Source organism: Panthera uncia, chromosome A2 (genome assembly GCF_023721935.1).
Source record: "Panthera uncia isolate 11264 chromosome A2, Puncia_PCG_1.0, whole genome shotgun sequence".
Taxonomy (NCBI): domain Eukaryota; kingdom Metazoa; phylum Chordata; class Mammalia; order Carnivora; family Felidae; genus Panthera; species Panthera uncia.
In genome coordinates this window covers 71,497,515-71,525,231 of record NC_064816.1, presented here as the reverse complement: position 1 = coordinate 71,525,231, position 27,717 = coordinate 71,497,515, and positions in this window count along the sequence as shown.

The window sequence follows — 27,717 nt, the reverse complement described above, 5'->3', positions numbered from 1 at the left end:
CCTTTCTTGCCATTTCTGCTAAATGGATTATACTTTATTTATTTACTTGTATTTCTCTATTGGCTAAGAAGTCATAGGACAATTTATTAAAGGGATTGCCCATAAAAGTTTAACATGCATACCTGATATCTAGAGATGATCAATATTTATACCTTTCTTCTGAATAATAAAAGCTATTTCAATATTTTAACTCCAATTTCCATTCCTCCCATTTTATAAATGACTGTTATTTAGTAATCCATTTCCACCTTATTTTAATCTCTCATCCACCATTAATGATATTTTCCTCTTCCCCCACCTCGAGTCTTTCCTTATTTAGATCCATCCACACGTTTACCAGTTTTGTTTTAGTTTACATTGTTTTTTAAATTGTGGTTGTTGTTTGTTTTAGGGGCTTCTTGGGGGGTTTACCATTGTTTCTTGAATCCTTCCATCTGGGTTCAGTTTTCTTCTTCCTGAAGTTTACTTTTAGTAGGTTCTTTTGGGAATACTTCTCATATGTTGGAATTCTTTTGTTCCTTTTCTTTCTTTCTTCTTTCCTTCTCTCTCTTTATTTCTCTCTTTCTTCCCCTTTCTTTCTTTCTTTCTTTCTTTCTTTCTTTCTTTCTTTCTTTCTTTCAAGTAGGCTTTACACCCAGCGTGGAGCCCAATGCTGGGCTCAAACCCATGACCCTGAGATCAAGACCTGAGCTGAGATCAAAAGCCAGATGCTTAACTGACTGAGCCACCCAGGTGCCCCAATGCTCCTGTTTCTTAAGCACTCTTGTATAATTGTCATCTCTTGTATTGAGCTCACCCTCTTCATTGTCTGCACTTACATTCTGCTATTTAGCCTATCTATTGAGCTTTGAGGACAGTGAAATTTTTCATAATTAGAAGATTTTTCTGATTCTGTGACCCTTCTTCTTTTCCACTGTTTTTCTTCTTTCTTTAAGATGCAGTACCTTCTTTCATTTGTTTAATTATTACAATCTTACTCATTTCATCATTTTTTAATCTAAAGAGTGTGAGGTGTTTATTCTTCTGCTTGCTGTTTTTGATTCCCCCACCCCCCATGGATTGGTTTCCAATATATTTTTATTTTTTTTAAGTAGAAGTTCATGTTTAATGGGTTTTTTCTCCCCTGTGGGAATTCTATGTGGAAAAAAATGATGGCAGTATCCTCTAGAATAGTTTTGCCTTTGCTTCTTTTGGGTACCCTGAGTAAGTCACAAAGCCCTGGATAAATTTTCATTACAATATAATGTAAAGGAACATTATGGGGCAATAAAATCCTGGCCCCTCTTCATTACCAGATATAAAAGCTCAGTCCTTTTTTATTTGTTTGTTTATTTATTTACTTTTTGAGAGAGAGCATGAGCGAGGGAGGGGCAGAGAGAGGGAGACACAGCATCTGAAGCAGGCTCCAGGCTCCAAGCTGTTAGCACAGAGACCAATTAAGGGTTCGAACTCATGAACCGTGAGATCATGACCTGAGCCAAAGTCAGACACTGAACTGACTGAGCCACCCAGGTGCTCCCAAAGCTCAGTCTTTTAGAACAAATGAGCAAAGGGGGGAAGAAAAGAGAGAGGGAAACCAAGAAACAGACTCTTAATTATAGAGAACAAATTGATGGTTATCAGAGGGGAGGGGGTTGGGGGGCTGGGTGAAATAGGGGATAGGGATTAAGGAGGCACATGTTGTGGAAGCACCCGGGTGCTGTATGGAAGTGTCGAATCACTATATTCTGAAACTAATATCACACTGTAGGTTAGCTAACTGGAATTTAAATAAAAACTCGAGAAACAAAAAGTTCATTCCTGGTGTTTTCGTGTCAACTTGAGTGCTCATTGTGTTGGTTTTCCACTTACTTTTTATTTCAGTTTCTCTAACATTTCCCTTCCTTCTGATCGGACCAGCTCTGCCTCTAAAAATGTATTGCATATGATATTGTAACATGTCATTGTGCTTTCTTTATACTGTGAAGTGGGCCCAACAGTCAGATCTGTCCGATGAAAGATCCACAAGTTTGCTGGGACTAGTGTGTCCCCCCCCAGGGGAGACATTGCATCCAAACGCAAACTGTCACCTGGATGGGCACCCCCAAGTTTTCCAGGGACTCACACCTAAACGCAGAGTATTTGGCACCAAAGCAGTTTGTTTATCCTCAAATCCTACAAGACCACTCATACTTAAGTGAATAGTAACCATGACAACAGGAAGGGGGCTCTCTCGTGGAACATGGCCCCATATCGTTCACCTGGGCCTCACCCATTCATAGAAAGGAAAAGGACCGCTAGATTTAAGTGATTATATAATACACGCTAAATATGTATTTCAGAGAAAGAAGGTTTAAATGATGCATAATTGGTAATAAATGGAACAAAAAATACTCAAAGATGGAATAAATGTAGACTTCCCACAAATGAAAGTCTGAAACGTTCATCAAAATGGCTTATCATGTTTCTGAAAAATAAATAGATAAATAGAAAGTGACCAAGAATAAGTTTCATTTTATGAACTATTTTACTTATACTCTAGGATAAAATAAGCTCATAATTATGTTAATATTATTTTGAACGAAAATATTTATCATAAGAGCAAACAAGAGATAGAAGTATAAAATAAGTCACAACAAATCTCTAATCTTAATTTTGAATTTGAAATATCAGGATGAACTGATGATTTTTCTCCCTTAAAATTTTCTTTTCTAGTCTTGATCTCTGAAACGATGTATAATCAGTGGTTCTAACTACCATTCTTCTCTAAACAGAACCTAGAGTGGGTGTAGGAAACATACAGGAATATTCTGGAACATGTTGGCACACACACATACAAAAAAGCTACCAAAGGCTAATGGATTATGTCAAAAGTACACACAGCCAGCTTGATGGGCTCCCGTGGCAAAAGATATGACAATCTGAGCATCAATGAGAATGATGATTGCAATTGTTTAAAACACACTAAAAATATAAAATTCTATGAGTTATTACTGATATTTAAAAAAGGATAAAAAAAGAAATAAAGGATAACTCATTGCACGATATCAGAGGTTACTAGGGCACAAAATCATTTTGAAAATTTGTAACAAAAGGAGAAGAGCATTTATCCTGCCTTTGCAAGATGAACTGTGTTTCAGAGGAAACTAGTATCTCCAGTGGATGAGGGCATGTGTTTGTCTGTACAAAAAATGCTAATAAGTGCAGAAGGAGTTACAGAATTAGACAAGTGACCATTTTACAACTTCTACAGAATAAGACTTCAGATAATGGTCATCAATAGGCTGTAAAAGTGCTAGATGAAGTGTTGATGGAAACTTTTATAATGAAGGAAATAGTGGCAGCACCTGAACGCTGAACCTAAGTATCTCTTAAAAGTGAGACAACCAGGGGCACCTGGGGGTTCAGTCAGTTAAGCGTCTGACTTTGGCTCAGGTCACGATCTCACGGTTCATGAGTTCAAGCCCTGTGTTGGGCTCCACGTTGACAGTGTGGACCCCGCTTGGGATTCTCCCTCTCTCTACCCCTCCCCACCTTGTGCTTTCTCTCTCAAAATAAATATGAAAACAAGTGAGACAACCAGAGTTGAAGTGCCTTCTAATAAGATGCAATGTGAAACTATAGCACCATCCATGATGAAATTTAAACCTGAATATAAGTAACCTCCAGATCCAACTCCCAGGCTATAGGAGATAAAGGAGAAACAAGTCAATTACAACAGAGAGAATGTTTTATGACAACAATTTTATGAGAAACTTAGAGATGAGAAAATACAAATAATGAAACTTATTTGAATCTTAATTTAACCAAACAGTAAAAAGACATTTTTGGACAACGTACCAATTTTGAAAGTTAGAATATGGGCTAAATATTATAACATTGAATATTAGATGATGTTAAAATTACTAAATAATTAATAGTATTAACTAGGAATATACTTAATTTTTATGATGTAAGAAAATGTCTTATTTTTTAATTCACATAGAAATGTTTATGGGTAAAAGAACATGACATCTGGGATTTCCTTCAGAATAGTCTCCCCAAGAAATCAGAGAGGGTGTAACAAAACCAGTTTGGTTATATGGATGGTTGTTGAGGCTGGATGGTAGTTATAGAGGATTCTCATAGTCTCTTGTGTATTCTGGAATGTTTCCCAATAAAAGTAAAAAAAGAGAATGATTTGTCTTTTAGCAAAGCACCAAATTTGAAGAATAAAAACTAAGAGTTTTCGAGTGGTTTTGCATATAAAGCTGGTCACCTACAATTTTTTTTTCTTCTGATACATTAAACAGCAGGAAATCATGGAGAAAGTCTATAAGGCTGCAGAAAACTTAATGTAACCCGAGAAGACTTTACCCAACCAGGAATTTATTTACAATTAGGGCAACAGAGAAAAAGCTTTTAAATGTGCACCAATTCAGGATTGTTAATAGCCTCGAAATCCTATTTGGAAAAATAATCCAGTCTACTTAAAGATTAATCAAAGTCAGGAATCTATGAGTGGGGAGTCTGTATTATGGAAGAACGGACAAGCATTAAGTCCAGTTTTAAATCATGAGATTATTCTAAAAATTATGCCAATTATTTTTATAAAACATGATGCAGTTTTGAAAATTACTGATAGAATAGCCCAATATTCTTTAATATCCCCTTTTCTATTTTCCTCTATAGTGTTTACAATAATTACTAATTTAGACATTTATTTATAAGTTTATTTCATTCAGGTCTGATTCCAATCATGAGTCTATAAACTGCTGGGGCAGGGACCACTTTTAAAAATGTGTATAATTTTCATCATAGTGGGCACCCAGCATCTAACGTAGCCTCCCACATAACAGGAATTTAGGAATTTTTTGAACAGATAATTACATAATAATTTGCAATTATTCATTAAGCCAAAATCCCCAAAGAGGACACTAATATGTTAGAATTGGGGAAGTTTTATTTATGTATTTATTTATTTATTTAAAAAATTTTATTTGATTTGACTTGATTATAGAGAGAGAGAGAGAGAGAGAGCACATGAGTTGGGGAGATGGGCAGAGGGAGAAAGAGAGAATCCCAAGCAGGCTCCACACTGTGACAGCAGAGCCAAGCATGGGGCTGGATCTCATGAACCAGGAGATTGTGATTGAGCGAAACTCAAGAGTCAGCAGCTCAACTGACCAAGCCACCCAGGCACCCCTATTTTTAACCTTTTAAGATATCCAAACAGTTTTATAAAGAGGTTGTTCCGTTTTCTATTCCTGCCAGCAGTGTAGGGCTTTCCAATGCCTCCGATCATTGCCCTTATTTGGTATGACCAGCCTATTTAGTTTGAGCCATTCTAATTAGGAGTTCAGTGTTATCTCGTTGTGGCTTCAATTTGTGTTTCCCTAGTGAACGATGGACTTCTTTTCATGCATTTATTTGCTATCTGTAGATATTCTTTGGTGGAGTGTCTGTTCAAATCTTTTGCCCTCTTTAATTTTGAGTTTTATTAAGGTTTGAGAATTACTCATATATTCTGGATACATGTGCTTTATCAGATATGTGACTTGCCGATATTTTCTCCCATTCTGTTGTTTGTCTTTTCATTCCTTTTACAGTGTCTTTTGAAAAGTAGAGTTTTTCATTTTGATGGAGTCTCATTTATCATTTTGACCTTTTTTTGAATTGTGGTTTTGGTATCCGATTAAGAAATCTTTGCCTAACCTGAGATCACAGAGGTTTTTCTCCTAGTTGTCCTAGGTGTTTTACGGCTTCAGGTTTAACCTTAGGTCTCTGATCTGCTTTGAGTTACATTTTGTATATTGTGTAAGGTATGGCTCAACATTCATTTATTTTTTATACAGGGCTATCCAGTTGTTCCAACACCGTTTGTTGAGATTATCCTATGAATTACTTTTGCATATTTATAAAAAATCAGTTGTCCATATATGTGTGAGTCTGTTTCTGAACTCTGTTCTGTTCCATTCATCTATTTGCCTGTATCGATGCCAGTATCACAGGGCACTCTTTGCTATAAGTCTTTGAATATATGTCTTAATGTCAGCTAGTGTTAGTCCTTCAACTTCTTTTTCAAAGTTGTTTTGGCTACTCCAGATACTTCGCCACTCACATGAGTTTTAGAAGCAGTTTGTCAATTGCCAAAAGGAAGTCCACTATGCTTTCGGTTGTTATTACATTGAATCTTTAGATCAAGTTTGAAAGAACTGATACCCTAACAATACTGAGCCTTCCGATTCATGAATGTAAGAAATCTCATGTACGTAGGTCTTCTTTAACTTCTCTCAGCAGTGTTTTATAGTTTTCAGTGTACAGGTCGTTCACATCTTTTGCCAGATTTATCCCTAAAGAACTTCCTATTCTTATGCTATAGTTTCTTAATTTCAATTTCTGATTGCTTCTTGCTACTAATTAGACCTTTAATTAATTCTTGTATATTGCTCTTGAACCTGGCATCCTTTCTAACCTCACTTATCAGTTGGGTAGTAGCTCTTTTGGGTAGATTTCATTAGCTTTTCTACCAGCAAGTTTTAAAAAGATAGTTTTAGTACAAAAGTAGGATAAGTGTGCTAATTTTCCTTCTGTTTCATGGAAATGGGAGGAGATAGGTCTAGAAACAACCATTCTGAGTGCTTTTTCTGTAAACAAAGCAGGGAAATGGGGGTGATATGAGAAAAAGATACTGGGGGCAGGTGCTTTAAGAGATAATCTAGTATGCTCTTTATGCTAATGGGCGTAATCTGCTAGAGATAGGAATCTGACTAACACAGGAGAGAGAAGAGACTGTAAAGACAAAATACTTGAGTAATTGAGAGGAAATGAGGTCTTGTGCACAAGTGCCAGGGTTCTTATTCAGAAGCAAGGAATCAGCTGTCGATTCTTTCCTTCCAATAAGGACATGATTGTACTTATGAGCCATGAAATGTAGGCTTTTGAAGGAGGGAATAACATCAAGGATGACAAAGGTCATTGGTTTGGGTCCCAGTGGGGTTGAAGAAATGATGGAACTGAGGTAAATTCTATATACATGGAATTTGGCATGAGACTGGGATCAGTAGAATCGAGACCACGGAGGTGCGTAGATATTGGTGGGCTTTGGGTATGGCATGGAGCGGGTGGCTGAGATGGAGTGGGACGAGAACTCTGAGGATGAGCAGCTTGAGGGTGAAAGTACTGGAAGGGTCATCTACTGGTTAGTGTAGAATATGGATTAAAATAGATTAAAATGTACATTTTTGACTACTCAGGTTTGGTTGCTGCTTCTAGAAACAACTCAGAAAGACTGCCAATATGATGGGTATTTAATACAATTTATCATTTTGTTTTGCTGCCTTCAGAATAGTCTGTTCCTGGGGCACCTGGGTGGCTCAGTCGGTTAAGTGTCCGACTCTTGGTTTCAGCTCAAGTCATGATTTCACAGTTCGTGAGTTCAAGCCCCAGCTCAGGATCTGTGCCCACAGTGCAGAGCCTCCTTGGGATTCTCTCTCCCCTTCTCTCTGCCCCTCTCCCCACCTCTCTCTCTCTCAAAATAAATAAATAAACTTAAAAAAGAAAAAAAAGAATAGTCTGTTACTTTGAGTGTGACTTCTGTGTTTTAAGCCACATTCTCATCTTATTGCCAGATCACCTTTTGCCTGAGAAATGATGTTGACAGCATTCTTCTGGTAAATCCCACCATTGCTGGCTCCTTAGTGTCCCCACCAACAACATCTGTAAGTGTGAATTCACTCACTAATGTGATGTGTGAAACAAAGCAAGCACTTTGCAGTGTTCTCACAGTGCAAATGAGATGTGCTTCTCATTTCTGGTTGTATTTATGCCCTCAAAGTTCTCTATATACCACCATAAACACAACTACCAAGGTTCTTCCTATACCAAGGTGACCACCCATCTTTTTTATATTGTTTTATGACTTATGAATGTTCTTTCTCATTTAGGCACCGTGTTTCCAAAATCAACACTGTCACCTGACCTGCAAGTCACAGATGCACTATGCACTGTAGGAGGAAAAGGGAAGGAAAGTGGAAGAGGGGATTATGCTTTGTGAGAATGTCCTGTTATTCCAGGCACTGTGATAGGCATTTATGAACGTTTTCTCTCTTTTTTAAAGATTTTATTGCTATTATTTTTTTAGTAATCTCTACACCTAACATGGGGCTCAAACTCATAACCCTGATATCAAGAGTCGCATGCTCTTCTGGGGGTGCCTGAGTGGCTCAGTCAGTCAAGCGCCCAACTCTTGGTTTTGGCTCAGGTCATGATCTCGTGGTTTGAGGGTTTGATCCCCTCCTCGGGGCTCCGATGAGTGTGGAGCCTGTTTGGGATTCTCTCTCTCCTTCTCTCTCTCTCTCTGCCCCTCCCCAAACTCTCTCTCTCTCAAAATAAATGAATAAACATTAAAAAAAAAAAGGTCGCATGCTCTTCTAACTGAACCCGCCAGGCACCCTGAATGTTCTTTTCTAAAGCTCCATACAACCATCAGGTCAGCTGAGGTCAGCCTGTCCTTTGACATGTAGATAAAATTGATGCAAGCTTCCCTCATTATGCATCCTTCACGGATTCATAAAATAGCTGTGAATTCTCAGGGGTTGTTGTAGTAGACTTTTTTCTATTGCCCCTCTTTCCACCACATTAATTCTCCTTTTCCTACAACTGCTGATTGCTGTTTGTAGATTCACTCGTGTTCAGGGCTCCTGACTCAGTCTCCAGTGGAAGATCAATGCAGAGGGTCATACCGCCCAGGCTAAGCCATTCAGTGAGTTCTGCCCCCTTGACCACGGAAGTTGAGGGCTGGGTGTGTAACCTAGTCTGGTCTAATCAGAGAGAATCTCTGGGCTTTTGTGTGGATATCTGAAACAAAGGATCTCTCTCTGTTCCAGATGATATGGTTTGTGGTGTGGTGTAAGGGCTGGAGTTGTTGAGTCATTTGCTATCCCGAGGGAAGCCAGTTTGAGCCAAACCAATGCTCAGATTGAACTAGTCAAGAGACTCCAGGAGAGGTGCAGCTCCATTGACACTATAAACCAAGATCAAGCCAGGCCTGAAGCCTCCCCACTTCTGTACTTCTTAGTCTTGTGAGCCAGCAAATTCCCTTTGCTGTTCAAGAAAGTCACAGCCTAGTTTTGCTTTTCTTGCATAATAACAGAGGAGTTTGCATTCTATCACTAATTCAGGCTCTGTCTGAATTCATTCCGGCTCATTTCCCATAGCTCTTGTGCCTGCTGGTTGCTATGGACTCATATGGAATCAAGCTCTTCCTTCTGAAAAAATAATCTCTCACACAAGAGTTTGTGTGCGTAGTAGATTTTGCTGCAGGTTTGGGATTCAGAGTACCTGCAACACAGGCGGAAACAAGAGTGGCAACAGCATATTCAAAAAACATTGAATGTTAACTATTCTTGTTTGTGAGAGTCTCTCTGATTTACCTCGTGGGATATGGTGGGGAATTTCTCCCCTACTCCCATGCTTTCAGGCTCCTTGACCTTCCTTTCTGTTCTTCCTGACTTATAATTTAATTTTATTTAGCTATGTCTTTGTTACCTTGTCTTCTTCTACCTTGCCCTTAGATATTGCTGGCTAAGCAGTTCATCAGATATTTTCCCGAAGAAATAAAATTCCCTCCCCCCAAAAGGATATTCCTTTTAGGACTTAGAATAGTGTGACTATATTATTATGCTATTATACACATTAGGTTCTGTTTCATAGGTGTCATTTTTTTTCTAGTCTAGCACTTTGACTATAGTTTTACAATCAAATGGATGTTTAAGAACCATAGATTGTAGGGGCACCTGGGTGGCTCAGCTGGTTAAGTGTCTAACTTTGGCTCAGGTCATGATCTCATGATTTGTGGGTTTGAGCCCAGGTCAGTCTCTGTGCTGACAGCTCAGAGCCTGGAGCCTGCGTCGGATTCTGTGTGTTCCTCACTCTCTGTCCCTCCCCAGCTCATGCCTTCTCTCTCTCTCTCTCAAAAATAAATAAACATTAAAAAAAAAAGAATCATAGATTGTCTTTTTCAATGTTCTGCATGGATTTGTCTATTTGACTTAGGGATTTGGCATATACAAAATATTATAGCTGGAAAAGATATTAAAAATCCAATACTGGGGCACCTGTGTGGCTCAGTCGATTAAGTGTCCAACTTTGGCTCAGGTCACGATCTCACGGATCATGAGTTCAAGCCCCATGTCAGGCTCTGTGCGGACAGTGCACAGCCTGCTTAGGATTCTCTCTCTCTCCCTCTCTCATGCCCCTCCTCCACTTCCCCCCTTTCAAAATAAATAAATAAACTTAAAAAAAAAGTCCCACATCTTTGTTGAGGCATGGTGTCATAGAGGCAGTAGTGGTAGAGACGACAGAGGAATCAGACAGCTTGGCTCCTTTGGGCTCTACTGTGAGGCAAGTGACGCTCACTAGGGACACATTTGAATTACTGCACGTAGGTTTGATACTGATCACACATTCGATTCCGTATAAAGACTCTAACTTAATGATTTGTACAGCACTCCCATCTAGGAGATATTGTATATCTCAGTTTATCCGCATATAAAATTATTGCTGGGGGTGGATTCATCTCTAAGAAACTTTGCATTTATAATAGTCAAAATAAAACACTGCAATCAGTGCCCGCATGTGTAACATCAAGATTTAAAAAAAAAAAAAAATCTGTTGGGGCCCCTGGGTAGCTCAGTTGGTTAAGCGTCCGACTTCAACTCAGGTCATGATCTCTCTGTCCATGAGTTCGAGCCCCGCGTCGGGCTCTGTGCTGACAGCTCAGAGCCTGGAGACTGTTTCAGATTCTGTGTCTCCCTCTCTCTGTGACACTTCCCCATTCATGCTGTGTCTCTCTCTGTCTCAAAAATAAATAAACGTTAAAAAAATATTTTATAAAAAAAAATCTGTCTTCTAGGGCTGATGTGAGGATGAAATGTGTTTATCTATATGTATATGCATACATATGTGTATGTGTGTGGACACACGCATATGAAGGGCTTAAGATAGTATGTGGCATGCAGTAAATACTCTAGTAGGTCTGTAATTCTCAAACTTTTTGGTCTTAGGACCTCATTACACTATTATAAAATTATTTATTTATGAATATTTATTTACTTATAAATGCATTTGTGTTGTGGGTTAAATTTATCAATATTTACTCTATTAGAAATTAAAACCAAGAAGGCTTTAAAAAATATTTATGAAGTCATTTACAGTAGTTATATAATAACATCATTTTTAAATGAAAAATACCCATATTTTCCCCCAAACCAAATGATTAGTAAGAGAAGGTGGACATTGTCTTACACTCGTGCAAATCTTGGTAATGTCTGGCTTACTAGAAGATACTTCTGCGTTCAATCTGCTACAAAATCACACGTCAGGAAGCTTTGGGAAGGTCTGTGGTACTCTCCTCAGAAATTGAGAGTGAAGGAAGGAAAATCTCACTTTAGGCTGAATTTGAACCATTTCTGGCCTCATGGGCCCCCTGAAGGGATCTCTGGACCCTCAGGGGTCCTCACACATAACTATACCTTGAGAACCACTCCTATATTTTCTGTTATTATTCTAATGATTACTGATGAGGAGGAGGAAAGAGGATGACAGAGAAAACCAGGATAGAAATGAATTTTCCAGCGTTAGAGCTGTGGGTTGTGAGGTTGTCTTAATGAACCTGGTCCCACGCAGACATTCATTTAGGAACGCTTGTCTTTGAAAGCGCGGAACACATTTAGGTCCAAGTGCTATCAACCTATTGATACGAGGGATCAAAGGACAGTGTTATTCAGCTTTTGCAGGCATGTGAAGCTACAGGCATGAAATAAAGAGGAAAAAGTCTCCCCAGTGTACTGTAAGGAGACAGGGTATGTGTGTGTGTCACCGTGGAGAATTTTCACGAGAACTTATGTGTTAGCATTTGGGCTCAGGCACCAAAACTGTGGATAGTACAGTGAAACCCAGGAGCATTTCAAAGCCTTTTTCCAAGGATGTTCAGGCAGAAAAAATATATTCTGGCAGAGCAAAATGCATAACCGTAACCAAAGCATTTCATGAAAGGGACAAATGGAAATCAAGGGACAATTGGCTACCGGTGCCGGCTTTTTCTGTTTTCATCCAGGATACAGTCTCCTGGAAGAAAAGATGGCGAAGGCTGAGGTGTAATAACGCATTAGTAATGTCCACAGGCCATCTTTGCCCACAGTCAACAGGCTCTTGGACTCTCAGCTGGTCACTTGAAAGGTAAAATCTTGTCACTGCCTCACAGGGGAAAAACAGCCCTTCTGATTCATGTTGTAGACGAAAATCAAACAACACATCCTCACGGCCAACAGCGCCTGGCTCAGCATTGCCGAGCCACTCCCAAATCTGTAGTCCTGGGTCTCCACATGCTGGAGTGTCTCCCCTCCCTCTGTTCCCTTTTAAAAATAATCATTCTGCTTCGGGTCCTTATCCTGTACTCAATTTCTCTGGAAATATGAAAGTAACAACAACAGAAGTTCCCAGGGTACAGATTAGTTATAACTGCTCAGGAGCCTGTGGAAGTCAAATCTGTCTAATGTTGCTCAAGGAAACTGATGGCGGTTGAAAAGTCCATTCCAGAGAAATGATCTACAAAACTTGAAAGTAGAGGCAAAAATGTGGTATTGAGGGGGGCTGCAAAGAGAGAAAGCAGCAGATCATTCCAGAAACTGATGGCGCCCAGTGAAATTCTAGAAAAAAATGAACCTTGAAGAAAGAGGGCAGGAGGTATGTCAAACAGGAGCAAACTGAAGACTGTAGGAAGGGGGGCTGCCGAGAAGTCTTAACTGTATTCTACACCCCCTGTGCTGTCTCCTGTGCACCTGTTACCTGGTTCCTACATCAGCTTTGGAATCACACAGCAGCAGCATGGTGGGCATGCTCTAAAGAGCGCTCTGCCATGACTCCTGTTTTAGGAAGAAGGCTGGAGTCATGAGGACCCGTAAGAAGAATGGGGGGTGAGAGATCCAGGGGTAAATATAAACAAATCAGCTGGAGGAAGGATAACATTAATCTTTTAAAGACCAGCAAGCAGAAGGATGAAAAGCCAAGAGTAGTAGGTGTGGGAAAATAAAATTGGAATGAAAGAACAAACAATACGCATGAGAAAGAATAGATGTCCACAGAGAGAAAGAACAGGAGTATAGACTTGAAGTGACTTCACATGTTGTGATAGCAGAAGCGGAAATGGAGTGAGTCTAATAGTCTTGGTGACTTTTGTTGGACCTTTTATTCTCTTGATTCTTGCATTCTAGTGGCACTCAGCAGCATGATCTCTTCTCACCCTAAACATTGCCAAAGATTTCTGGAATAACAGAGATGGTCAATTCCTCACTTTTGCTTGGTCCTCTGTGTAGCACTGATCTCTCAGTGTCTTTTGTGGTTTGATGAGTAAGAAACTAAGGGCATCTGGGGCGCCTGGGTGGCTCAGTCAGTTGCATGTCTGACTCTTGATTTTGGCTCAGGTCATGGTCTTATGGTTTGTGAGGTCAAGCCCCATGCTGGGGTCTGTGCTGGCGGCACGGACCCTGCTTGGGATTCTCTCTCTCCCTCTCTCTCCCTGCTCTCACTCTCTCTGTGTCTCAAAATAAATAAATTTAAAAAAAACATAAAAAAAATAAATTAAGGGTATCCTATCCTGAGAGGCTGGAGACTTGGTCTGATTTATGGTTGACCTATTCCTTCTTATCTTTCTTTAAAAATTTTTCTGAGTGTTTATTCATTTTTGAGAGAGATAGAGAGAGAGGGAGAGAGAGAGAGAGCGCAGAGGAGAGGCAGAGAGAGAGGGAGACACAGAATCCAAAGCAGGCTCCAGACTCTGAGCTATCAGCACAGAGCCCCATGTGGGGCTCGAACCCACGAACCATGAGATCAAAGGTCTGAGCCGAAGTCCTAACTGCCTAACTGCCTAACTGATTGAGCCACCCAGGTGCCCCCTGTTCCTTCTTATCTTCAGGATCATCAGCTGTTGAGAAAGAGCATGTATGTCTCATCTGTGAAGCAAGGAGAGAGCCTTGAAGGGTTGGGAAAAGCACCATTTTATGGAAATTTGGTGATGGAAAGGGCAAATATTTCACTTAATGAATTTTCCTTCCTAAATTCTACCATGGAAGTAGGAGTAAAAATTAGCAGAAATACTTCCTGCCCTTCTCCATTTGTTTCTCATTGCTCTGACCCTAAAAGTGGCTGCCACCCACAGGGATGGAGGAACAGGAGCTGTTGCTGATGCTATTATTCCCCTTGCCCTAAATAGAAGGCGCCCTTTGTTTCTATCATAGTCAGAATCCTTCTACCTATCTTCAAGGCAGCCTTCCTCAGTTCTCCAGAATTCCTCTTTCCTGCCCCTCTGGAGTCCTCCCATAAGGGAAAATAATTAAAATTTCCTGGGTAACCTAAAAGTAGAACTCAATTTATGGACGGTACCGTTGAGGAGTTATAAGATGAGACACTCAAGACACAGAGAAATTGCCAGTTTCCCGAGGCCACACCCAGTCAGAGGTAAGGAACAGAGTAGATCCTAACTCAAGCCTGTATATCATGGCACCTAAAAACGTAAGCGTCTTTGACCCGAGAAAATCCAACAATCCCCTCAGGTAAACCTTTTATGCATTTGGTTTGTTTTTTGAAAGCAATCTGTGCCGAATTTAATTCATTTATATGTGTCTGTTTCCCACTAGATTATGAACCTTTGAATGACAGGAAGTAGGTCTTATTCAAGTCTCTTATTACCCAGAACACCTGTCAGGAGATCATACTCAACAATAAATACGTAAGTTGTTAGTTGGATAATTCAAAACTACCTTTGTGTTTTTATCTTTACATCCTTCTTGCCATTGCATGTTAGACCTAGAAACCAGACCTGTATGGGCAGGGGCTTAGGGTCCCAACAAAACTTTAATACCAGAGGAGATGCCATCTGAAGACTTTTTTTTTCTTTTAAATTTTTAACGTTTATTTCTGAGGCAGAGAAAGAGACAGAGCATGAGCAGGGGAGGGGTAGAGAGAGAGGGAGACACAGAATCTGAAACAGGATCCAGGCTCTGAGCTGTCTGCACAGAGCCCGACGCGGGGCTGGAACTCACGGACCGCAAGATCATGACCTGAGCCAAAGTCGGACGCTTAACCGACTGAGCCATCCAGGTGCCCCTGAAGACTTTTCTTTATGAGGACTGGTTCCTAGGAGAATGGTTCTGGTCATCAATTTTACCTTGGTTTCCTGGTAGGAAGATTTTAATCAACTGGAAAACCCCAGAACCACCAACTGATTTCAAAGCAGTTGAATGCAAGGGTCAGGAACCTTGATTTTTCCCTCAGATGAACCTTCCCTGCTACGCTGTGGTCACAGGCAAGTTGTTTTATCTCTCAGACTCCTAGATTTTTCATCTTGGGGGGGGGGGGAGGAAGGGAGACTCATCATTCTTACCCTGAGGACTGTAGTGAAAATAAATCTCAAATCAAAATTATGATCCCTGCTGCCCTTCCTCAACCTGATCTTCCTCCTCATCCCCTAGCTCAGTAAGCGGCATCACGAAATATTTTATTTTATGCAAATCAGAAAGATACCTCTCGTTTTCAAGTTCCACCACCAACTGGCCACCAGGTTCTGTGAATTATACCTTTTCCTTGAAACCATCCAGTCCCCGACACCACCACCTATAACCAAATGCGCCCACCAAATCTCCTTTCATTACTCCCCCTAACACTCTTACCTTTTCGCTGTTTGGCCAGAGACATCTTTCAGAATTTAAGTGCGAGACCACAGGCTTATTCTGCCGCATCACTGGGCTCCTGGCTAAGGTAAAGAATCCTTCATACAACCTAAGAGACCGGTGTACTCTGGTCCTTGCCTCCCGCCCTGCTGTCTGTGCTCCACACATGGCGCAGTGCTTTCTTTGAGCTCCTGCAATTAGCCATGCAACCTCCTCACCTTTTGCACATTTCTTTTGGGGAATATACTTATCCCCATGGCCCCCTTTCCCCCTTTCCCCTACATTTTCCAATTACAGTTTCTTTCCAGTCAATTGCTTAGGGAAGTTTTGTCAATTTCCCCTTGCTCACACACCCAAGACTAGGTCAATTCCTTTGACATAGGTTCTCATATTACTCTTTTGCTTTCCTCCGTAGCTCTCAGAATAGTTTAAAAATTTACATTTCTGGGATTATTCCACAAATCTCTGTCCAAACTACTACAATATGAGACCTCTGAGGAACTACATCTGTATTGCTGTACCTCCAGTGCTTAATACAGTACCTGGCACGTGGCAGAGTCTCCGTAAGTATTTGTTGAATGCATCTGTACTTTATATATGGTAGCCATTATTCTGAAGTTTTTCTGACTCTCGGGTTTCTTCTGAAAAGCTCCACCTTCAGAGTCAGAGCAAGTTCAAATCATGGCCCTGTTCATCTTGAGCAGCTGTCTTTTGTTGTGTCTCACCTGTAAGATGGGAATAATTGTACCTGCCTTACTGAGTTGTTATGAGGATTTAGTGAGCTAATGTCATGTCAGGTGTCCGACACCGGGCCCTATCCGAGTTCACCAGTAAAATGACTGTAATTAATATAGGTCAGACGGTCACATAAACAACCCGAGGGTAGGCAAACAGCTGTCTCTATGCCAACCTGGACCACTATAATTTGCAGGTGGAGCTTGGGGGTGGGGGGCCGTCTTCAAACTCCTCCTGCAACGTGCACCCCCACCCCCTCTCCGGGGTGGCGCCCACGGGGCTTAGATCTCTGCGGGAGACAGCCTGCAGCCGACACCCTGGCGGCGCTACGGAGGGTGTGGGGCGGCCGTCCTGCCCCAGCCCCCGCCCGCGCCCCCGCCCCAGGCTGGGCTCCAGCGCGGGCGCAGGCGGTGGGCACGAGGCTCCCGGAGGGCGGCGCCGCCAGGCCGCGAGGGGTAGGGAGCGCGGCTCCGGCGGCTCGGCGCGCCCCTCCTCCCAACTTGCCCTGGTCCCGCGGGTCTCCGCGTCGCGGCCTAGGGTCCGCCCGCGCAGGGTCCAGGCAGGCCAGGCCAGCAGCGGTCGCGCCACCCCCACTCCGCCCCTGCTGCCCCCTCCCCGCGAGCCCGCAGCCTTCGGGCAAGTTTGGCACAGCCCTCGCCGCTTGCCACGCCGGCCGGGCTCGGGGAGTCCCGGCTCGGCTGTCCCTGCCTAGACTCCCGGGCCCGCGGGGGCTGCGGAAAGCCCCGGGGAGGTCTGTGCCTCCAGCGGCCCGGACGGACGGGGTGTATGCGGGCCAGCTGTGCATTTCAATCCTGCTAGGAGGACCTTTCCAGTCCTGCGGCCTCAGGGGGGCTACCTAGTTTCTGCACGGTTTCGTTTTGTTTGGGGATGCCGGTGTGTGTGTGTGTGTGTGTGTGTGTGTACATTGTGGGGCAGCTCTGAATGACAAGTCTGTAAGACTTGAGTCCTTCTTTCCTCCTAAAGCTGTCTTCAGAAATGTCGAACAGAAATGGTTCTTTTTACTTGAAGTTCCTCTTAATTAATTTTCGAGTGATGACATAGCACAACGCTAGGGTCTACGTGACGGTACGTTTTCTGTATCAAACATTTCTCAACACCTCTCTAACGTAACGTTAGTTGCGAACCTTGAAAAAGTGCCCCCATTTTAATACCGCAAAGTTGTCCTGCAAAAAAAATTTTTTTGACAAGCCAGAAAGAGTACGCCAAGTGGTGACCTTAAGTTTACATGCAAACGTTAATAACTTCACAAAGCCACCAAACTAACAGTTGCTATTTATGGCTTTGCATTCCACAAAGGAACTTTGCAGTTATCTGTCAGGTTGTGTGGGAAATCCCGTTGCAACCTCAATCCTGAAAGGGTTAAAAAGCTAATGGATTATATTCATGTCACCCTCATAATAGCTAACCCATGTGACATCAACAATTTATCCTGAAGTGTGTGCTCTCAAATAGCTTAACTTAAATGAAAAAAAGTTGAAATCTTTGTCATCACCTTACATCAAGTAAATCATTTCCTAACCTTTCGGAAAATGAAAAGTTTAGTGACTACTATTTACACACTTTGAATATTTTATATTTGAGTGGTCATCAGAGTTTACACAAATGATTGTATATATCCATTTCCAGTCAACAAATATCAGGGTATCTGTGTTATGCGACGGTTAACATTTCAAGCTTTTCTGTAAAGGTGACGTTGTACAAAAACCATAAAGACTCCTGCATATTGTCCGAAGGTCATTTAGAGATTCTGAAAATAAAATCATTAGGGACAGCCTCACAGAAGCGGGGTGATCACTTATGATTGAAAAAAAAAATTATGTGGTGGCTTAGAACCCAAAGCCTCAATTATCACATGAAATAGTTAATTTTGTTTTTGTTTTGGTCTTAAACACAGGTTTCTAGAGTATTAAAAAAATCCTCATAGGTTTGTTAAACCTTTAGCGGCAGATTACAGCCTATGTTTTGTCTTTGGTGAATAGCTGTTTGTCTCACTTTATTTACTTGGTATTGGGTATTTGTCAATGTCATTTCATATCTACAGAAAATTCTTACGCTCTATGGAGGTAGTGAATGTGTGTGTGCGAGTCTGCCGGAGGTCACATGACGGTTTCATCCTATTTGGTGAAGCAGCTTGACTTTTTTTCCCCTTGCTTTTGGTGATGGTTGTGAGTGCAGAAGTTGATTGACAGATGCATGCCAGAAACCCCCATTCTCCTTTTCAAAGACAACATATGATGGATTGCGATCTCTCAGCCCAGCAGGACACGGGGACCATGCAAGCTGTAATTGGTCAGGTATGGAGTCAGCCATTTCTCAACTCCCCTTTTTTCCACAAGGGTCTCACCATATGATTCACATAATTCATATTTACAGCACCATCTTTCTATCTGTATCTTCAGCTACCTGCCAGCGCAGTGCTTGAAAGTGCGGGAGGCAATAGGCACCCAGTAAATCTAGCCAGGGAACCTCAGCCTCAAACTTCCATGCGAGGCTTAACAAACAAAAATTCAGACAGCAGCAACAACAACAAAAAATCCAAGGACAAATCTAATTTATAATTTGGTCTGGACGTTTAAAAAAAAAAATCTATTTTTAAGAATTTATTTTCTGTCCAGATCGTGATCTCTGAAAGAAAGTGTAAGGAGAGAATAAGGTGCTACGTTTCCTAGGTAGTAGTTAAAATTGTTCTGTTCCATATTTTTATTTTGGCTATATTCTACGTCTCTCTCTCCCTCTCCCTCTCTCTATGGAAAACAGAAATCTAGGAATACACGTGCCTTTACTTCTAACCCAGATAATGTGTGATTGAGCCTGGTAAATGGTCTTGGCGGCTGCAGAAGGGGCAGGCTGCAAATTAAACACTGCCACACTCTGAAAGGTCCAGGTGGTCTGGTCGGCTTCCTAATGCAATCCAGCACCCCAGCGTTAATAAACAGCTCTATTTAGTTCCTCCTCCCTGGATCCAGGGAGGTGAACTGATCTGGGGCTGCTGTGATGAAATGCCAGAAGAATCTCTCTCTGAGGCCTCACAAGCTGATTTTTAGAGCTTTGCTGTTCTGTCGTCTTTGTCTTCCAAATGGGTCAGTGAGTCTTGCTCTTTCTGTTTGGCGCTTTCTGTGCAATCGGTACTTTATGTTTGTGCTTAAATGTTTGCGTCCGTAAGCTGAATCCGAAGAGGAAGGGATCGTTGTATTTTCATTTGCCTTCAGATAACTGCTGTAAAAGGAAGGGTGATTTTTCTATGATGGGGGTGGGGCGAGGAAAATGAGAGTATATGTGTTTTCTTTCTTTCTCTTTTGGGGAATGTATTTTTGATCCATTTTTTTCTAAGTTATCTAGGCTTACTTATGAACTGTTAACTCAGCAATCAGAATGTGGTTACGAATATTGATAAACTCTTTAAAAGTTTTGTTTTTTTCTTTTTTGTGGCACACTTTCCAATCAAGACAAGCTGGCAAAGTGATGATGTGAAATTTGTTTGCTGTATGTTTAATAGCATGGTGGAAAATATACCATTTGACTCTGTTTTCAACCAAATTATAGCGAAGCACTTTAGGATTCTGAAAGCACATGGTTTATTAATATCAGCATGCTTCATAATGTATTTTTAGATGGGAAATGTCAGATATATAATACCATGTTTCCACAGGCTCACACTATTTTAAAAGCAGTAGATAATCTGCTTCAATGGAACAATATTTAAAAAAAAAACTTCCAAGTTGGTTTTTGTTATACAGACAGAAAGTGAAGTCTCTGGGCATACATCTGGCAGGAGAAAATATATAAAGACTGATTTTATATGCTGTTAATACTCACTTTAGTGTAGGTGTTCAGTGATGAGCAAGTAAGTATATCAAAGTTAGCTAAAATAATCAGGGCATATAGAATTAATTAAATAGCCTGCTAAAAAAAGATGACCTTTTCGTAGAAAAAGAACACTGGAGCTCCTGATCACAGTTTTGTCCTGTTTAATAAAACTTTTCTTGGGTTGTAAACATGCTCTCTCTTCTGAATGTCATCGTAGGGCCATAATACTGTGCAAAATTACTGTATTCCATCCCCAAGTGAAAAATAGGAGTGCCTTTCGTATACATTTCCCTTAGTTGGGAAAAGAAAGCTTGTTTAAAAAAAAAGATGGGAGACATCTTTCTAAATTTTTATGCAATACTGTTTTTTGGAAATCATTGCAAAGGTATATATACTTTTAAAAGGTTCAAATATATACTTTCAAAAAGGAAATCGGCATACATTTTACAGACACCAGATTAAACTCCTAATTTGTCAGGGTCTAAAAGTGGTGGTTATTATTACATGGCTCGGCATTTTGTACGTTTTAAAGACTTTGTATGTCCAGGAATTATACCCATTAATGACTTGTTAACAAATACTTTCTAAGTACTTGCATCAGAGTAGCCACATGGTTTCTGGAGAGCTCATTTCTCATAAATTATTTGTTATAAAAAGGCTCAGGTACTGTTGTCAAGCTGGTAAATTATAATAGTTGTCATTCTGCAGGTTGTAAAAATTTTCTGTATTAAAAATGTGCAAACATAAAAAATGTACAAACTAAAATGCTTACTTCTTCTGAAACTGAAACACTCAGAGGCGAAAGGAAAGATAGCATACTGTCCCATATGCATCTATAGAAGTAAAAAGGAAGAGGGCATAGATTTTTGAAATGATTTAATTGTTATAGCACAGATAAAAATATTTACCCAGATGATGACTTCTAACAATAACCAGAATGTGAAAATAATTTTTTTTACTGCTTTTCAGGCAATCATAATCAAAAATACATGTTTCTTTTAAACTGTTGATTTCAGTACCCTCCTTTGCCTACTCAGCAGGTGCGAACAGTCCCGTTTGGTAATGCAAATGTTAGTTCGTCCTCAAATACATATTAGAATAAAAATTATTTCTGTCCTTCCCCCGCGGCCCCCCACCCACGTTCTTAATTCTGGTCCTAAGTGGATTTGGGTTGGAGGAGCAAATAACCGATTTTCAGTGGTATTTTCCATTCAGGATACTGAAAGATTCCCATGAAATATGATCTTTAGGTTTTTCATTCATCTCTAAGATCAAATATCCAGTTGCTTCTACTGGAGAGAAGAGTAGACTTCTCTGCGTTGCTGGCCATGATCCAGCTGGAGAGAGTGCACTGACTCTATGGAGCACATATTGCCTCATAAATGTCTTTCCCCCAGGATTTTCTCTCCCCCAAGCAATTAAGCAGCCTAGTACTTAAGAACAAATTCCCTGCCTGGGATATCAAGATCAAGAAACTTGGTTCATTCATACAGTTCTTGGAAATCATCTGGATGTTTGATAGTTATCTGTGGCACACTTCCTAACCCTTGGAACTATAGGGTGGATTGTGGTCTTCAGATGATTTTTCAAATCAACGCAAACTAACCAGTTAAGTAGGTTCTGAGCCATAGGTATGAACAGCATTTGAAAATGAAGGCTCGCATTTTCACCCCTCATGGTTATTAAATGTTTACTGCAGTTTTCTTTTTTGCAGACCCGAGCTTGTGAGTGACAGATTAGTTCATCAGTATTACAGAGCTCCTGGTTGATGTTGTTTTTTTTCCCCCCTCATCTCAGGCAGATGGGTCACCGTGTCCAATCCTCCTTCTGGCACTGCTGTCCCCAGAGGACCCTTGGCCAGCCTGCCATCTTGATGCACAGGCCTCAGGGTCTGGGCTGGCTGCACGTTTCCTTATACTGGCTTCTGCAGATATTACAGAACAGAGGATATTAAATTAGTTGTTAATAAAAACAACAGATGAGGGAAATTAGATAAAAATATTTATCAAGCATATCTAAGAGTTTGCTAGGAATGGGGAGAGACACCGCCGGGTAAAAGCGCTCATGGGTATGCTTCCAGGGGTCATGGCTGAGGGGTCGGCAGAAGAGCGGAGAAACCATCCTTGGTAAGACAGGAAGCACAGTCCAAAGCTTTTGCAATTGCAATTTACCTTACCAGTAAAATGGGTATTTTTTCCCCGCAGGGTAAATTTAGACAATTCAAAATGTTTAAAGGGGGCACGTTCGGAAGTAAATGCAGTTATTTGAGACAGTGCTCGAGAGTGTGCCCTAATGGCACGGAGGGAAAGTGCATTTGGCTGAATAGGATTTCGGTGCATGTTTTCTCATGTGAAGCTTTTAAAACCCCAAAATATTTCATTGTTCTGGTCGTAAAGCAGTTTTGCATGTGGGTTTATTTATACCCTGTTCCCGAGAATGTTCAACATGGCTCTCAGAGCAACGTGCCTAACTAGTCCATATTCAAGCTGAAAGGGAGTGGAGGTGGCCCAGGGAGAGGGGCCCCCAGGGTGTGTAAATAACACACTTGCTTATTCTCAGTCTGTTTCCACTGATTTTCATGCCCTTTCTATAAACATTAAACCTTAGGGCTAACCTCACCCTGTTTCACACATGCCAAGCATAACTCTCATGTGCTCTAAAAACTCATTTTTGTAGGTGTGACTGCCCTTTTCATATGAAACCAACCTATCACTTCAGCAAATTTATATATGTTAGTGAGGCGAAATTGTTGTTTGGATTTAATTGAGAATCCTGTTTTTGAGGGCATTTAGGCTAAGAGTATACAGTTTACTAAAAAAAAAAAAAACTAATGAAGGTTTATTCTTTCTGAATACGAAATGGTGCTAGTATTCCTTTGTAAGGAATTTGTACCGTGGATTTGTATGTCTTTCTATGGATTTCTATGGATTTCTTTCTATGGATTTCTATGTCTTTCTAATGGACTCAATACTCCACTCAGAGGAAAGTTGGTGTTAGCTTTTTGTATTCTACTGGATGAACTCAATTTTTATTACCTTTCAAATATTTTTAAATTGAAGTTCAGTATGCTACCTGAGCAGGTGTTTAAATGGTAAAGCCAGTCCTGCTCACTAAAGTAAGGGTGTATCCGTATCGTAATGATACTGTACAATAAGGTCAGTATTCATACTAAACCAGAGCAGGAAAGCTGGTCTTGAAACCATACTTTCTTTTCTGTTTTTAAGATCAATTAATGAAACTCCCTCTATCCAAGGATAAATTTCAGTGCTTAAGAATTTAAAGCTTTTGGATTCACATCGCTAGAATATAGAGAGAGGTTGCTGGAACACTGAAATATGCATGTTCAATGTAAGACAGTTTGAATTTAATGTGTTTCGTGTATATCAAATCTGTGGTACTTGTTCAGGAGACAGGTGAAGGAAGGGTCCTTTTGTTGACAGTCTCTTTGCTTATGTAAACTGCATTTTACCAGACAGTTGAAAGCATCTTTCTGTTTTCATCTTTATTGTTTGCCAAAATTAGAATATAACTCACGTGCCTGCAAATATTGAAAAGCTCCACTCTCCCTTGCATTGTGATATCATACAAGCTGTTGCTTTTTTCTAACACTTGATTGAGTAAAGGGTAAGGTTGTGAAAATAAAATGCCAATATCAAAGGATCGGACTTGAAGAAAAATAAGCAAAAAGGTAAATATTGACCATAATCTGAACACTAGCAGAAAATTTAAATGACACAACTTTTAAACTCATCTGTATTTCGTGGCCAAACTTTTACCTGGGAGATAGGAGCTGCTCTCACTATAATTTCACACCTTCATTTATGTTCTTCCTTTTCTTTCTCCCTGCCTTCCTTCCTTTATGGGGGGGACGCAGGGAGGAGGTGAAACGTATGCCCAATAGAGTAAATTACTGAGTCAAAACTTGCTCTGGGATCACATGTCAATACTGTGTTGAGTCATGTTGCCTTGAGCTGGTCCAAAATGATAATCAAGATATGTACCAGTTTTGCCTTTTGCACAATTCTTCTGAACCCTAGACTGAAGAAAGAGCTGTGAGAACCTGTCATTACATTTCACTAAGATTCATTTTTCTTTCTATTATTTTCTTGCTCTTCCCACTTCTACAACGTGAGCCAATTATAGGTGAAAACTGCCTAATTTTTATGGGATACATTCTTCCTGTTTTGCTCTCTGCTTGTGCTGTTTTCTTTACTCCAGCAATAAATGACCACATTATTGTTATTTCAGAGCCACCACTCCTAAATATAAAACCATTGTATGCAAGGGAGGGCAAAATACTTGAAAGCATTTCTGATTATTAATACTAAAGGCAGCTCTCGAGGTGTTAAACCAGTTATTTTTCAAGTTGGTTGGCTTCAGAAAATAGCTTTTTGTTTTATCACTGGCTTTAAACCCCCCATGATATGAAGGACTCTTTCTTTAAAAGACCGAGATTAGCTGTTGATACTTGGTACTGATTCCGGGTGAACTGTAACCCTTTTCCCTTCAGTCACATTTTTCTAACCATAACAACAAGAAAAAAAGAAAAATGAAGATCAACAGAATATTCTAAATTTCACCTCTTTTCCGTCCTCCTTACCACCCCCGCCCCCATGCAGGGGGTGGCTTCTTTCAGTGGGAAAAGATGCCCGTACAATTCCCAGCTCCCCCCTCTTAAGGTCAAAGATGCAAATAAATGTGTCCACACCTTCAGTGAAGGAAAAGGAAATAGTTACTCAAACGCACTGCTCTGGTATTTTGCTCTTTTCCTTCACTGTCATTTTCCCCTCAGCTTTCCCTCTCCTCCCCACTGTAATCCAGAGTCAGTGTGATGAGTAATAAGTGAAAAGTGAATCCTCGTGGGCTGCCCAGGCAGCAAAGGGCACCGGAGAGAAAGGTAAGACCTAGAGCAAAACAAAGCAAGACGGAGGCAGAGAACTGACCGACACTCTGGATTCTGTAGTTAGTGTTTTTGTTGTTTTGTAAGCTGATGTCGTGTCGCCTGGCGATTTTAGATCACCGAAATAAGCAGCGAAATGATTACTTTAGGACAAGACAAATACAGTTTTAAAACAAAGCCAAAAGGAGAAGAAAAAAAAAAAGAAAGAAAGAAAGAAAGAAAAGCTTCACAGTGTTTTTGCCACGGAGCCACGGAACACGAATTTTTAAGATTAAGGACCCCTTTATTTGGGGAGCTTTCTGAGAGTTTAACCAGTGCTTAGGTGCTGTGGAAGAACAGCCTTATTAAAAGGGATGTTTCCCGTGGTTAATATGATGCTGACTCAGCATGTTTTATAACTTTGATTGCTCATGAATAATTACAAAGTGTTTCAAGAAGAACACATCTATGTCTCACACCTAAGACCTAAACACTTGCAGAAACAGATCTACTTTAAAAAGATTAAATACTTTTTCAATGGTGTTTTTTGCATTGATCAGAACTCAGACCAACTCCTCTTATTAAAAACAAAGTGCATCATTTACAGAGAGGTTAGTTTTCGGTGCAGAATTCAGGTACAGATTTTTTTAATGTAATACTTTATTACTGAGAGTAAGAGGCAAAATACTACACCAGCAGAGAGACATGGATGTCAGAAACCCTAGTTGATATTGAAGGTATGTTAAAAAAAAAAAAAAGTAGATATTTCTTAAATTGTCAGTTGTATTCTTTCAAAATTGGATGCCAGCGTGGGCAAGAATGGGGCCAGGTACACCGTCCTAGGCTATGGCGGGTCAAAAGACAGATAGAGCCAGTTAATTTTGTGAGCCTTAAATAATACTAGAAAACAAGGCTCTCTCAACCTTTTAGACAAAAGGTTGAGAGTTGGGACAAACGTAAACCCCTGCTTAACGTGCACGAATAAAGCCAAGAACATCAAGCTCATTTCACTTAGTGTCAGCCCTGATGATTCATCATTATGGTCAGAGCAAACTCTGGTCTCTGGGCTGAAACAATTTTATCCATTTTTTTTTTTAAACAGAGTGTTCCAGCTTGGATCTTATATCCTTAGGGTTACAATATTGAATTCTGAATCTGGAAACTTAATCTTGCAGCCAGATTTGACAAGATGCTGGTTGAATGGGAGGCAGAAGTGATTGTAGGATGAAATGCCCCAGGTCAGAATTTGGGAAAAGAAGAGATTTTGTGGAAATTTGGCTGTGTTAGAAGAACCCCAAATTTGAAAATTTCTCACTGCTCATATCAGCAGATGGTGTTCAAGGGTCTGAAAAGTACATCACTGGCTGTATTTATTTTCTCTGGTTCAAATCTCTCTTTAACAGAGTTGATTTTCATACATTTGAGGTGTATTTCGGAGTGTTTCACTAATGTTGCTAATGTAAAGGCATTCATAATAATATTCAAAAGGTTTCTGGGAGCGAAGATGAACGTTATTGTCCAAATCCAAGGCAGTTATACTGTGTTTCTTGGCAAAATGCAAATACTTGACTTAGTAACTAAAGTTTCTTTAAAAAATTTTTTTTATAATGTTTATTTATTTTTGAGAGAGACAGACACAGTGCAAGCAGGGGAGGGGCAGAAAGAGAGGGAGACACAGAATCCCAAGCAGGCTCTATGCTGAGCCTTCAGCAGAGTCTGATGCGGGGTTTGAACCCAGGAACTGTGAGATCATGACCTGAGCCGAAGTCAGACACCCGACTGGTGCCCCAAGTTGTTTCTTTTTTGAAAACTTTTTCCATGTGTAAACGAATCTATGTGTAGATTTCCAGGGACTAAAGGATTTGGAGTGAAAATGAAAGTGAGGCAATCTAATTAGTGAACACACACACCCGCACGCACATGCACACATACTCCCTAGACATTGTAGAATACTTATTCAACCCCTAGTAATATAAAAATATTTTAACTGTTTTCAATTTTAGTGCCTGAAAAAATTATGGTAGGTGTTTATTTAAAATACTCTTCATTTCAAGTAAGCTGTTCAAGCAAATGGAAAAACACTTTACAACTTCTAGAAATCAATTGTAGAAATTTGAGTACATAGTTGATCACTATACTGTAAAAGGATGATTATTCTGGTAATGATGTTGCCATTACATGGTATGGTAATTTCCTTCCAAAAACAAGGATGCTTTGTTTTGCATTCTACTCCCATTTCAGAGCTACTTTCTACAAGTGCTGAAACATACCAACTGGGATTGTTTTCTCTCTTTCTACAATTATCCATCAAATAGGAGTTAAACAGCTAGTTCAGGCGAAGAGTGGAGCGTCTGAGTAGAACATAAATGTGAGCACAGTTGTTATATGCATGCCATCGGGACAAGCCACCTAGTAGAATCCTAAGAGTCTTTTAAAATTTTTTATTAAACAAATTATAAAAGTAATGTGTGCTTATAACAAACAACAGCAACAACACAGAAGAATATAAAGTGAAAACTGAACTACTCCATCATTCTACTCCCCGCAAATAACCATCATCAATAATGTATTATATTGTTCCAGAAATTT